The sequence below is a fragment of the Dunckerocampus dactyliophorus genome, chromosome 17, assembly GCF_027744805.1.
Source record: "Dunckerocampus dactyliophorus isolate RoL2022-P2 chromosome 17, RoL_Ddac_1.1, whole genome shotgun sequence".
NCBI lineage: Eukaryota > Metazoa > Chordata > Actinopteri > Syngnathiformes > Syngnathidae > Dunckerocampus > Dunckerocampus dactyliophorus.
The window spans coordinates 20,952,414-20,967,567 of record NC_072835.1 but is presented as its reverse complement, the minus strand read 5'-3'; the positions used below and the strand labels follow the sequence as shown (position 1 = coordinate 20,967,567).

Sequence of the window (15,154 nt, the reverse complement as noted above, 5' to 3'; positions counted from 1 at the left end):
ATAAAGTTGTAATTTTTGGGGGAAAAGGTTATAGTGTTAGGAGAATACAATCAAAATATTATGGGACTTAAACAAGCTATGTGGTTACTACACCGCTGGTTTTTGTCCCATGAGGAAGTGGATATCACGTTCATGGGTATAACTTTTTCCAAGTGTCATTGAACAATTTTGCACTCTCGTTGTCACAATACTAATCATGTCTTGTCTTCAAAACCCTATTTGTGTGGTTGTTTAATAAACATAAACACACAGGGTGTCCAGCCTTATGATGGTGGTACTGCCACAGGGTTCTCCTGTCTTGCCAGGTAATTTTGAGTAGCTCACAAAGGGTCAAAGTATATTTCCTTCAAGCCTTAGTAGTTTTTGATGATAACGTTTCAATTCACACTTTATACCTTTATATGATAACAAATGACCACAAAATGGTATAAAGTCAGACTCGTTTCCAGTTAGAGTTGAACTCCGCCAGGGTTGCCCTTTGTCACCGGTTCTGTTGATTACTTTTATAGACAGACTTTCTAAGCCCAGCCAGGCTGTTGGCGGTTTCCGGTTTGGTGGCTGCAGGATTGGGTCTTTGCTTTTTGGAGATGATGTGGTCCTGCTGGCTCAATCGAGCCGTGACCTTCAACTCTCACTGGATCGGTTCGCAGCCCAGTGTGAAGCGGCCGTGATGAGAATCAGCACCTCCAAGTCCGAGCCCATGGTTCTTGCCCGGAAAAGGGTGGAGTGCCAGTTCCGGGTCGGGGATGAGATCCTGCCTCGAGTGGAGGAGTTTAAGTACCTCGGGGTCTTGTTCACGGGTGAGGGAAGGACTGAACGTGAGAACAACAGGCGGATTGGTGTGGCGTCTGCAGCGATGAGGACTCTGCATTGGTCCGTTGTGGTGAAGAGGGAGCTGAGTCTACGTTCCTACCCTCACCTATGGTCATGAGCTTTGGATAGTGACCGAAAGGACAAGATCGCGGGTACAAGCGGCCGAAATGAGTTTTCTCCGTAGGGTGGCTGGACTCTCCCTTAGAGATAAGGAGAGAAGTATTATTATCTGTGAGAAGCTTGGAGTAGAACCGCAGCTCCTCCGCATTGAGAAGAGCCAGATGAGGCGGCTTGGGCATCTGGTCAGGATGCCTCCCGGCCGCCTCCCTGGCGAGGTGCTCAGGGCATGTCTGACCGGTAGGAGGCCTCGAGGAAGACCCAGGTCATGTTGGAGAGACTATGTCTCTCAACTGGCCTGGGTACGCCTCGGGATCCGCGGGAGGAGCTGGATGAAGTGGCCGGGGAGAGGGAAGTCTTGGCTTCCCTGCTTAGGCGGCCGCCCCCGCAACCCAACCTCGGCTAAGTGGTAGAAGATGGATGAATGGACGATGGCCACACTGCTTGAGTGGAGATCCTCTTGGTAAATAAAGTAGTGTACAATTTAAATGTTTGCAGTCATAAATAAAACACAAAGGGTTGACAGCTCTAATAGTGATGAAATTTGGAGACCCCTGCAACCTGGACAGTGAATTTATTCAGTTTTAAGTTGAGCAGGACAGATTTCTATTTAATAAAATATATTTATTTGTATTATTTTAGGCATATATCGGACATCCCTAAATGTCAACATAAAAATATGAAACATAAATGTCAATACTAGAGGCCTACATTTCCTCTACATCTAAATACTAAAGGGACTTTTAAGGTAACGGCAAATAACCTTTAAATTTATGTTAGGGAATATCTGTTATTGCTGGACCTTTTGCCTTGCCATATGAATGGTGATTAATATTCATCTTATTACCTCTCCTGCTAATCAATTCTGAAACCCCCCTTTTATACCAGCCCCTCCACGTCCTCGTGTTGTCACAGTAAGTGTTGCTGATACACAGGAGGTGCTGAAACTTCACATCAAAACACACTCCAGCACCTGCACACGAATCAGTCGCCTCCTCGGTGCCACAGGTGTACTTGAAGAACTCGCTACATGATACACTCACACACACACCTCAGACCTTTAAGAACTGGCGATTCAATTAAAAGGCAGACACATGCTGAAAAATTATACAACCTCAAACCAAAGCATCTACGCCAACCAATCACCTTTTGCACAAATTGTGGTGCACAAACACACAGATGAGACTCGGCCCCCCGTTGCAGACGCTTCTCACTTCAATTAAGACAGACGGAAATACATCTTTTGATGTCAGTATTGGCTATCAGGAGCATACACCTGATGCTGGCAGCACTAGCGGCCTCTTTGTCTGCAACACAATGCTGCTAAAAGCTAACATCATCTGGCTAGCGGTAACAACAGTTTTCCGGCAATGCGTATGTTTTTCAAGAGGTACAACAGAGGGGACAGCTTTGGATTCAATTAAGTAGCAACATATTTATTTATTTTACGTGGGTGGTTCTGTGAACATTAGGTATCAAACCACATTGTCGATATATTAGTTTTAAAATTTCAGACTGTTTAGTGTACGGTTTCAAAATGTAATTACAGACATTACTGTATTTACCATAGTAATCCTGATGACGGTTATACCTGAAACCAAGGTGGCTGCTCCTTGTTTCTTTGTTAGAGGCTAACTGATCATTTAGGAGGGGATGAAAGGACAGCACTGTTTGTGGGAGCAAGATGGTGCCGCAGACCTCCCCCTCTCTTCAGAGACTTGAACGTAGATGGCTTCCCTCACTGCAACGCTGTGTTTAGGTGTGACGTCGCTTACTTTGACATAACGGCAGAAGGCAAATCAAAGGACGGCGACTGATATATTTTGCGGCAATGGAAGTCCACATATACTGTATTTACAGCAAAAATATATAGAAAATAACAATAAAAAATACACAAAAAGTCACAGAATGACAGGAAATATTGCAAGAATTAAGGTCTAATTTAAAAATAAATCATAAATCTATGAATATAAATACAAAAATAAATATATAAACACAACACACAGTCATGATTGTCTCAATAGCTGGCATCATAGGTGAGTAGACGTCACAGTGAACATGTCCAAATTGTGCCCAAAGTGTCACTATGCAGTGTGAGCAGGTTATCTACCACAGCCTTAATCCTCTTGAAGAATTCAACAGAGCTGCACAGGTTGTAATTGGAATCCTCTTCCACTCATCCGTGGTGACATTACAGCGCTGGTGGATGTTAGTCGCCTTGCTCTCCTCCACGTTCTGCTAAGAATTCTCAGTGCATTGAATTGATTGTGACTGGATTGTTCAGGTTGTCTTAGAAGACGTTTGCCGGCTTCATCAGTTCATGCTCAAAGACTAGGTGGGACAAACACTCGTCTGAGAACTTGGTGCAAGATCCAAAGTATGTATCCTCTAAAGGAGGAGGCATGTCGAGACAGTTATGGCTTCACTCTTTAGTGGTGTCAAATGACTGTCATTAGGATACAATGGAGTGGGGCCTCTGCCAGCCAACGATGGGCGTTTGGGTGGTATCACCTTCGTCAGCATTCCATTCACATGTAATCATGGTGATGCACATGCCGGAAACCAATGTGGCTGTGCCTTGTTTATTTGTTAGAGGCTAAATTATTGAATCTTTGAAGAAGGGATGAAAGGACAGCATTGTATGTGGGAGAAAGGTGGTGTCGTAGGACCTCCCCCTCTGTTCAGAGATCTTTTCTCAACTTTTATGTAGATGGCTTCCCTCACTCCTCTTTCAAATCATCTGTCTTCTCTGTCCAAGATGTGTACATTTCTATCCTCCAGAAAGTGCTCTTTCTGTTTGAGGTGCAGGTAGACCGCTGAGCGCTGACCTGAAGAGTTAGCCCGTCTGTGTCGTCATGCACCTGCTTCGTGGCTGCTTGGTTTCCCCAATGTAAACATCGCTGCGTTCGTCACTGCACTGGACATCATAGACGACATTGTTTTCCTGGTATATGGTGTCCTGCATTATATACAGTATATGGTTCTGCTGAGGATGCTCAGTTTGGTTCATGTTTGGAGACATACTTGGCCTCTCATCACCTTCACCTTCACCTTCACCTTCCTCAGCAGGGCTCCTGTCATCTTGGAGTTGGACGTGTGTTTGGGCTCAGTATCATCTTGGAAACGTTTCCCAAGGGAGGGGATCATGCTCTGATTCACATTGTCATATTACATGTTGGAGTACATAGCAAAATTTTAGCAAAAAGTTTCAACAAAAAACAAATAATGCAAAAACTGGTGCACACGAGAACCGATGTTTGACTGTATGTCTTATTTTCTTATTTTCCACTCTGGGACATCTTTGATGGTTCGTGTTTCACTGCCTGAATGCGCAGAGCTGGTGTTTGCATATGTAAGGTAGGCACAGAGATGTTCATCCTGCTGTATTCAATCCTCAAAAACGTATTTTCTCTTGTCCCCTGGAGGCTTGTGGTGGTGGGGGGTTCAGATAATATATTGTGGGGACAAAATGGAAGGATGTGTGGATGCATATGTGCACACTTGAGGGGTCGTTTGTGTATGTGTATATGTGTGGCTCCGTGTTCATCTGAATGGAGATTTGCTGGGCAGCCGATTCAAAATTAAATGCTTTGGCCAAGTAGATTGCATGACGTCTCTGTCAAGCTGCTGTGAATAGGATGCGGCCTTTGATGGATATGAGGACTGACACACACACACACACACACACACACACACACACACACACACACACACACACACACACACACACACACAAAACACAACACAACATTCATTGTCATCCTCATCCCTTTTATCGATAGTCAACGTCTTTCAAGAGAGCCTGGAAGGACATACTGTATATTTTGTAGACTACACTTTTGTGGGGTGACTTTTGTTGTGAAGGATATCAAACAGGTATATTTCTACATGCGGTATTCTCAGAAAAAACTATTTGTGTGTCAGTGATGAGACGGGAACAAATGTTAGAAATGTTAGATAATGAATTTTAGGGCATAGAGACAAGACAACCTGAACAGTCCGGTTGCAACCGGTTCAATGCCCTGAGAATAAATTCATTAAATAACGCTGATAACTTTCTTTTCCATGTTGTAGTGTGGAATTTTAGAAAAGGCCTGATTAAGTGATATTACTCCAACAAAGAACAACAGTCGAGAGTATGACAAAAACGCACCCATTTCCTTCTTTATGCATGTGGTGTATACTGTAGTTCCATCCACAATGTAGCGGCATCTTAGTATAACATAGCAAGATTAGAGGTGCTCAATGAGGCATTTAAACCTGAGATTACTCACCACCAATATGGGCTCGCTCTTTTCTGTTACAGCTGATAACCTTTTGCCGTCCCGTGGGAGTTTCCTGTGTGATGCCGCTTCATATTCCCGATGAAGTTGGTCCCGTTAAACTTCCCCACTTCTGTGCCACCACGGGAAACTTGTGCATGACACGTTTTGTACTCAGCGGCAACGTCTTTTTACTGCCACACGGCAGACATCGCTCTTGCTCCTTGCTACTTTGTTAGCACGCCAGCAAACACTTGTGATCACATGGGCTCTATCCGGTCACTGCTGAATAGACATGCTGGGACAGAGTCTGAAATCGACTGCTTGTATTGCAGATTGAGATGCAGGCCGATATCATCCAATATTTATTTATATTAACCATACATTTCTTTTTTTAACCATGACTACCAAATAAGATTTTGTCCAGGGCAATCCCCTGCCTGAAATGTTTTTTTAAAAAATATTTTTTTTGACTATTCCTATCTTGAGGAAACTTTTCCAAAGTAAGGAGTCATTACACAGAAAAAAAAGAAGCTCATGAATCAAAGAAAATCCAAGCATCACAGCTGCTTCTGCCATTTTTAATGTCCTACTTGACACATTGCTAATCCAAGAGAGCTGGTATATATTTGGGAAAGTACTCAGGGCCCAGACGGTGAGCCAGATGAATGATGAGAGTCGAGAGAGACAGAGAGAGACGTAAGACTCCTGCTATCAGCAATCATGTCTGCACAAGTATTAGCGCAAATTGAAAACATAGTTAAAATGTCATCGCCTTTATGAGATATTTTTAATTCTCCACAGTAAAGATCATTCAGGATGCTTAGCACTATCATTCTGTCACAGTGATCGCTTTCCAGAGAGAAAGTTATTACAATGATTTGTTCCTGCTGGAGCTCCCAGCATCATATTGATGTGTTGTGCTATAGCGTGAGTCTGTCTGCCGCACTTGTACTTGTGGTTCGCCCAACACTGGGAATTTGAAAACATGCAACATGCAGGCCTAAACTGAGTGTTTTGACTTTGCCACTGTGAATGAACCCCAGTGTGTTTGGGTTGCGGTTACGATAACAGTATCTATGTTTGTTATCCATAACGGAAGTACAGAAATATCAGTGTAGGTGGCTGGAAAGGATCATAAAGCGCACCTAAAAAGGCAGAGGGGAGTCGATGCGAAGGGGTGACAGCCGTCTGCGTAAAACTTACAGCTCCAAGAAAAAAAATAACATAAAAACACTGAGTCTAAAGACACGTTGCACATTGCAGTAGATCACATGCAGATGCATTCGCCTGCACTAAGACCACTATATCCCTCAAATCCCTCGTCGTAAAAGTTACTTATGGTTGTTTTTAATTTTTTCCCGTGTGGAAATCCCCTGGTGGACAGTTAACTAACTAACGGGATAAAGGGGCAGGTTAGAGATTAGTCTGTGATCTAAGTCAGCAATGAAACACCGTAAAACAATGTAAAACACCACGGTCCCGCTGATTTATACGAGTTGAAAGACAAATGCCACTTCGTCTTGTCCAGAATGATTTTAAAGAGTATTTACACACAATTTAATTTGGTTAATTTAACAAAACATGACATAGCTTGAGAGGCCCTGCATAATCTTCTAATGCTACCTTTATAATGATCCTTATGGGCCTGCAAGGAAAGCGCAGCACGTTATAACACTGGAAAGGTCTTCATTGCAGGTAGTGTGCTTTCTACACTACCTATGTAACATTCTGTGTGACCGTGGCAATGTCATTGACCAACACATTTAAAAACAACCCATTTGATTAGGTATCCCTCTTCAGCCCGTGCAAACAACCCCAACATATGTGCCACAACTGGATAGGACTGGATGGGGGACGAGCCCTATGTATTTTTGGTAACATTTTGCGTAGCCATGGCAACATAATTGACGCCCAATGTTGAAAATGGACATATGACTGATATCTAACTGTTAGACGGATGTTAATGTACATTCACTCTATTACGGCGTTCATTAGATTATGCATGTGAAGTGTCCTTTGAGCACACATTACTGCCTGCACTTTTGGTCTGAAATGTAAAATGTGCGTTCCGTACCAAGTAGACACGAACAGGTGTGTGTCAGCAGATGCACATACACATCTGGGTCAGAAGCGCACGATAATGAAGAGATTAAATCACAAGCGTGGCTGTGTGTAATTGCCTAATTATGTTTAACTAACTACAGAAAGGGAATAATAAGCCAACATGTCAAACATGGGAAATAAAACACAGGCAAAAGGGTGAAGGGAAGTTAAAAACATCAGCTGAGGACTACTTCTCGCTGTTGCACACCTCCAGAATGTGCATGGATGTTTGCATCCAACTTTGCATTGTCTGTGTAAGTGTAAGTGTGCTATACTTGCTCATGTCGTTTCTTTTGCAGGAGAAGCGCTGATGGACGTACACAAGAACTCATTTCAAAATGCTGGTCAACTTTTGATTTGTTCATTTTGAAAAAACTAAAAATCTATTTTGACCACAATGTGTTCCAAAGTGTGCAACTTTATAGGTTCCAGTGTCATAGTGCAAAGAACAACTACAAAAAGATCCTTTCCCCCTTGTTTCCTTCACTCTGTCCATCCATCTGCCCCCTCCTGTTCACACTGAAGCAATCTAGCAACAGTCACAGCCGTCTCTCCCTGCAAAATTAATTTGACAGGTTTGCATTAAGGCACCTGATCAATACCCACTTAGAGCTGTGAGGGCTAAAGCCAAGAAAAATAACGTACCCGGCATCGCCTCCGCTCCCCTCAGAACCAGATGAGAAAAAATGAATCTTGGACACTTTTTTCACCCAGTCCAATTGCTCGGCAGCCCTAAGCCCTGCTCTCTATCAGACACACACACATTGGCAGTGACACATTCAAGTACACACACACACACGCACGCACACAAAGTCAGCTCCATGCTTCTCTATCACCAGGCTGACCTCCTGCCATTGATCGGCAGCCGTTAAGTTGACAGAGGGCCCGGGAAAAGGGTGCATGTGTTTGTATGTTTGTGTGTGTGTGTGTTTGTGTGCTTTGTGACTTTCACCGGGCACTTAAGCAGACAACAATCAACTATACAACCTTGATAGAGACTTGGCTCCAGCCCGGACGATAGGTGCTTGTGATTGAGAGCTTGAAGAGACTATAATTTGTGCCCAGTTGAAATGAAACACAGAAAGTTGGACAAGGGCCTCGGACGCCGTGTATCTAAAAATGGCAAAAGGGAGCCAAAAACAATGTAGAAATAATGGAAAGGATGCTTATTACCTGGCTTTCATGCAACTATTATATGATAGAGCTGTGTGCATGCAAGTATTATTATTATTATTATTATTAGGGAATCGGCAGATATTGGCATAAAAAGACATACCAGATCATAACAACATTGTTTTTTCTGCTGAAGGTATTGCCTGGATTTCGGTGCGCGATTGATGACCTCATCAAACTGTGCTGTGTTCCGTGCTGATCGCGTTCGGCTTTATACTTCACACTTTCATTTGTTCTTGTATGGATGTTTGTGCCACATAGAAATGTGCGCTTTCCAAATTCTATAATTGGACTCTTTTTAGTGAGTGTACTCCAAAGCATAACCTGTATTACTTGTTAATAGTGGAAGAACATGTTATTTTGTTTCACTATTGGTCATCGTGCTTGATTGACTATTCTGACAAAATGTTAAAACTAAATATGGCACTTTTTCTATGACGTACATTGCAGTATTTGTCTTATTTTGCCTGAATAGTGCTTACAGTAATCTGTGGTTTATCGCAGTTAATTGGTTCCAGATCCGATCGTGATCAGTGAATTTCCCCGAAATGGGATTATTTCTTATTTATAAATGGAATATTTTCATAGCTAGAGCATAGAAAGCCTGTTTCTAAATACAGTTTTTAACATTATTAGCGCCCTCGGGACATGAAATAACACCCCTATAGTCACTTTTACACTAGTATTACTCAATACTGTATAGTCAACATAATAAGCGAAAATAAGACATAAGAGGCATAAATAGGGCATAATATAGGCTCACATATGTTAGCATTGAGAGAGTTCATCGTTGTTTTTACTACTGGTTTCTGCACAGTACTTCCTGCAGTGGCTACTGGCTTATCAGCGTAATATTACCGACACCTAGTGACCAGTGTGGTGTCTTTGAATGCATTTTCTGAATGACTTATATTTGTAATTTTGTTCATTTAGACATCTTTATGCTTGAAAATGCTTCATTTAGGCAAAGCATTTGTAAAATTTGCTAACATATGTCTCTTGTTTTACTAATAGGCCGTATGCTGCCACAACATTTTTTAAAAAGTGATAGAGTGAGGCCGCAAAATTGAAATTGCAAAGCGGCCAGGGATTACAGGGATTACAGTTGTGCCTCACTATATTGTGGTTCGAATATTACTCCCTTACTATATTAAAAAAAATATGTACAGTAATTAATAAATTATCATTGTTTCATGGTTGACTATGGAATATTATTAGTCAAAAAATATCGTGGTCACTAGGCATTAGTAACGTTATGAGACATGACGTTACATTACATTACCTTTCACACTGCATGGAGACTGGCTGGTGAGCCAGCAGAGCCGAGCTGACATGCCATGGCTGAGATCGAATGAAAAAAAATTCTGTGTGGAAGTGCTAAGTTTTTGGCTTCTTTGTCCTTTTTCCCCCTCTGTTTGAAACACTTTCTTAAGTTTAGAATAAGTAAATTGGATAGGCTAAGTAGTTAGCTCGCTAGCTTGCTGTGCTAGTGGCGGCCGTCTGTATAGCAGAATAATAAGAGTGTAGAAGTGACAATTGGGGTGTTATTTCATGTCTGCAGGGCTCTAATAATATTAAAACCCGTATTTAGAAAGGGTTTTCTATTCTCTGATTGCAAAAATATTAATATTGAATCCTCCTTTGCAGAAATTCACTTATCACAGTCGGGTCTGGGACCAATGAAGCACAACAAACGGGGGAGCTACTGTACCGTATTTGTGGAATGGATCCAGTGGCATCACAGTAAAAGAAGCATAACGTGTTCATTCATTACACGAGAAGTGACCCGACATTAGTTTGAGGGAAGATATGCTGCATATATCCGCATCGGAAATGAGGTGAGGAGACAGCATCGGTATATTTGGTAAGAAAGCCAATAACGAGCATTTCTCATTATTATTGGGGGGGGTCAAGGCAAAGTTAACATTTGTAGATAATTCAATCAGCTACACTCCTCCACTCATTCCTCTTTATCCATTTGTCACCGAGTCCTTCCAGGACTATCCCATCTCATCCAGCCAGAAATCAATACCTGGGCCCTGAAAAAGGCCCTCAATAAACAGCAGTGGGAGAAACATGGGTCAGAGCCAAAGCTCCCATCACACACACACACACACAAACAGACACACCTTGTTCAGTCTTCACAACACAAAGTAAATGAACTCACTACTTTTCCTCGAACTTCATCCAACCGGGGGTGGGGGCCGCCCCATCCAATGATTCAACCGCCAAGGTCGCGGTGATGTTTCAATCCCAGTGATGATTCACTGAAGCAACAACCTGGAGGGTGAAGACGTGACCGCCGTGAGCAGGCAACACCGTCCGGGCGGTTCATATCCATCAGTGACGTCCGGTCAGGGAAGCCTCACCTGATGAAAAATAAAAAAGTGAATAATGATTAAGTTAAATAAATATTATTTGCCCATCGAACGGCATTAGTCATGTGTTTTCTGTATGATTCCAAACATTTTTATATTTATTTTCTTAAGCAAAAATCACGGAATTTCCTGATCGATTGCAGGCGTGAGCTGGAAGGTGCTTGTCACTGTCGTCCTTCCATAGAGAGGAAAAGCCAGAGTTTTTGACGGGGGGTTTTGACAGCAGCAGCACCAGCTGAAGAGCAGCAATTATTTTACAGCAGTTTCTCTTGCATATAAAGCAAATGATGTGAACGGGATGAAATAAGACGTTTGTGCATCAGTTGACCCCAACAAAGAGCTCATACAACTGAAGCACTCACGACTAGATGCACTCTGAGACTTTGCCTTTGACTGTAAATTGTAAACCGTATGTTCAAGTTAATAAGAACTTTGCCTTGTGAGAAGGTATACTGGTGCGCTTGTGCGATACGGACTATCTCCGACCGCCTGCTGAGCTCCATTACAGAAGATACGCAGGCGACCAAGTGCACGTGAATAACAAGTTCCTTTAGGCGCTACACGGGTGCCAAACACCTCCCCCATCAACTTAAACCCTTCTCCTACACCCTCACACACACATACCTCTAGCACCAGTCTTGGGCAGATGCAGATGAGAACAGACATCAATAAATAATTTAGCACTCTTGAGACTTTTAAGTAGGAATCTGTACGGTGTGAAATGCAGTAACTTCATCCATCAAGGCAGGTTAAAAGCTGGGAGCATCAGCAGAAAAAGAAGACAGGCTTTTTGCTTTATTCCTTCCACATTTTTTCACTTTCAAACAGATTCTGATGATTGATTTGGGATACCTGCCGATATCAATACTATTCCGATATCAGGGTCGGAAATCTGTGAAATCAGAACCCGATACCGATACCGGATCGGATCAACGCCATCCCCATTTTTTTCCATCAACTTCTGTCTCACTTTAAAGGTATTTTGTGTAGTTGATGTGACATGAGACACCACCTGGGTACATCAAGTGAATCAGATCTACTGGGTCGTGAGGAATAGCCATGCAATGCAAAGAAGCTCATTCCGATGCAATATAAAAAAACATGCTGATCAAGAGATACTGTAATTGGGAGGGGGGAAAAATGCACTAGGAGCCGACTTTCCAATAAGCCACTTTACCGAGCACAGCCTATTTCTAGATCAAGGGAGAAAACCTAATGGAATGTCAGAAGACAATTTGATTGCTAAATCCTGCATGTGCGCCGATACGCTGATATGATAAAATACAAGAGTGTAAAGTGGCTCGCATATTTGCTGTTCATTTCACAATGCACATATTTCAATGCGCTGCCATTGCCGTCAATAATCTGTGATACCTCAAATACAGCAAGCGGGAGGGATAAAAGCAACTATTATTCGTCGATGTGCTGTTGTTTTACCACAGCTCAGTCTTGGTCTGTTACATGTCAAATTAAGATAATATACCTGAGACAAGCATTTACATACATGATGGTTTACGAGCAAGAAATGGAAACACACACACACACACACACACACGCAGGGACCTCAATTCTCTGGTGTCATCAGCAGATGTGTACATACCCTCATCTCAATACAATACAGATAAGCTAATAGCCTCTGTGGCTCCCAGCCTGCCTCTGATCTCCATAATATCCCTAAAGACACACACACACACACACACACACACGCACACACACACACACATCCACTGAGGAAAGCGTCTATCTGCTTAAATCCAATAATATCTCGGCACCTGCCGCTCTGGGGGGACTCTGTGAGGCTTCGTTTAGATCAAGCAGCATTCAGAGAACACCATCATGGAGGTACCAACGCTAAATGATCCCGGTTCAACGTCAACATGCGTGTTTATTTCAGCCATGCGGTGACCAGGTAGCAGGAATAGCACCTGCTTTTCCAATGGAAAAGTGGCGCTATGGCATCAGTCAGTAGGTCAGTAGGTGAGCAAGAAAACGTACAAATTTACAGTATACAGTCGTCGCTCGCAATATCGCGGTTCGATTGCCTCTCCCTCGCTATAATGACGTTTTTTCAGCAATTAACAAATTCAATCCCAGCCATTTTTCACATTTCAACCCTTTCAGTAGCGGCCATTTTAGACGACTTTGACTGATTTTTTCAAGGCACACGGAATATTGTGTCCTATGGCTGTACTGTATAAACATGGAACCAACCAAAAGAAAGATAGGGGGAATAAAGTCATAATATTACGAGAAGAAAATTTACAAAGAATATTTCAAAAGAAAGGTGAAACAAAAGTGGGGAAAAATAGCAAAGAGCGAACTTGATACTAATAACAGGCTTTTTCAAATACCGTGTTGCGTTACAAAGTATCAAAGTGGCCCTTGCATACGTTTACACTATGTGGCCCTCGCTGCAAAAGGTTTGGACACCCCTGGGTTAAGATCATGTATATTTCTGAGCAGGAGCACTCCTATTGTGTGTTTATTGTGTTCCAGTCTATATAGTGTGTCTTGGGGCCCTCCAAGTAAATAAAAAGCAAACTGAAATCCACTTCACCGGGTGGCTTGGAAAGGATCTGAGGAGATCTGATAATCACCTGAGGGATTTGTGCGAGCGTCTAAGTGTGCCGTTTGAGGAGATGCACCGCTGGGACGCTCCAGATGAGCTCAATAATGCCTTATTTTACAAGACACAACTGAGCCAAGACATGCCCAAACACTGCATACCAGCACGTCCACACTCACACTGAGCAGTTGTCTTTTTACACGTCCAGTGTGATCCAGGCCTGATAGGATGAGTGGGAATATGAACGCTTCCATGACTGTGCGACACATGTCATTAGGAACTGGACTTAAACATTACGTGAGGGGTGTCGAAACTTTTTCCAGCGAGGGCCACGTAGTGCAACATGAAAGGATGCTAGGGCCGCTTTGATATTGTGTAAAGCAACGCATGTAGATATGTTAAAATGTTATATATATTTCAAGAAAAAACCTGCATCTTTTTTCCCCAAATACTCTTTTCTATATTTTCCGGACTATAAGTAACATTTTTTTTCATGGTTTGGCTGATCCTGCGACTTATACTCCAGAGAGACTCAAATGTTTTTTTTTCTCACTCACAGCTCACAGGGCGCTCTAGGCTCGTGTGCCGGTATCTGCTACTTCTATCACTCCTGTACCACTGAAAATGTACAATGTAAACATCCACTTACAAGGACAACTGAGAGAGACGGAACACAAATGCCCCCCAAAACAAAATCATATCCTGCAGTTTACAAACTGCAAGTAAACTAGTTATGTTATGTTGTTGAGGCTATACTTGTAGTTACCTGAATAACTGTTAATATGTTACGTTAACGTGCCACCTGTTCACGTTACATAAACAAATGCCTGTTTAGCCTGCTTATAGTCCAGTGCGACTTATATATGTTTTTTTCTTCTTCACTGTGCATTTTTGGCTGGTGTGACTTATGCTCGGGAGCGACGTATAGTCCGGAAAATGTGTTAAGGTCTCTTCATAAATTTTATTTTCGTAATATTATTCCGGCTGCAGAATGGCCCAGTGGTTAGCATGTTGGCCACACAGTCAGATGGAGAAAATCAGGGTGCGTGTGTGGGTTTTCTCCTGGTACTCTGGTTTCCTCCCACATTCCAAAAACATACATGTTATGTTCATTGGCGACTCTAAATTGTCCATAGGTATGCATGTAAGTGTGAATGGTTGTTTGTCTATATGTGGCTGGCGACCAGTGCAGGGCATACCCCGCCTATCGCCCAAAGTCAGCTTGGATAGGCTCCAGCATACCCCCACAGCATAGAAAATGGATGGATAATATTATTCCCTTAATATTTGGACTTTATTCCCACAATATTTTAACTTTTAACCCAACCTAATTTTCAAAATAATGACATTAATAATTATAATTGTTTGTTTCTCATAACATCACAATTTTTTCTTTAATGCTTCAACCCTAAGCTACTAAAATGACATTATTTTTCCCCATAATATTACAATCTTATTCTCGTAAAATTGCAACTTTTTTCCTCATTAAAATGTGACCTTTTTCTTTATGTTTTGACTCTATTCTTATGAAATTATAGCTGTTTTTTCCATTTTTGCTGTTGTTTCTTTTTCCAACTTTTTGAACTTCCTTCATGTGAATTTTCTTCTCGTAATTATGTCTTTTTTTTCTTTATTCTCAGGACATTATAACTTTTCCTGCATCTTCATTTTCCAAAAATGACAAATTCATTTTGTTTTATTTGTTTCTCATAATAATACAACTTGAAAAAAAAAACATA

At 42.1% G+C, this 15,154-nt stretch overlaps 1 protein-coding gene across 3 annotated transcripts in view; it reads right to left on the bottom strand.

Moving 5' to 3' along the window:
• Positions 1-15,154, bottom strand: part of skor2 (SKI family transcriptional corepressor 2) — a 102,750-nt gene that overhangs the window by 62,445 nt on the left and 25,151 nt on the right. For 2 of the 3 annotated variants that reach the window (XM_054757685.1, XM_054757684.1), the window contains exon 2: positions 10,639-10,840. The gene's annotated coding sequence lies outside the window, so the exon portion shown is untranslated. Of the gene's footprint in view, positions 1-10,638; positions 10,841-15,154 lie in introns of those variants that run through there. The other variant, XM_054757688.1, reaches the window with a different exon arrangement.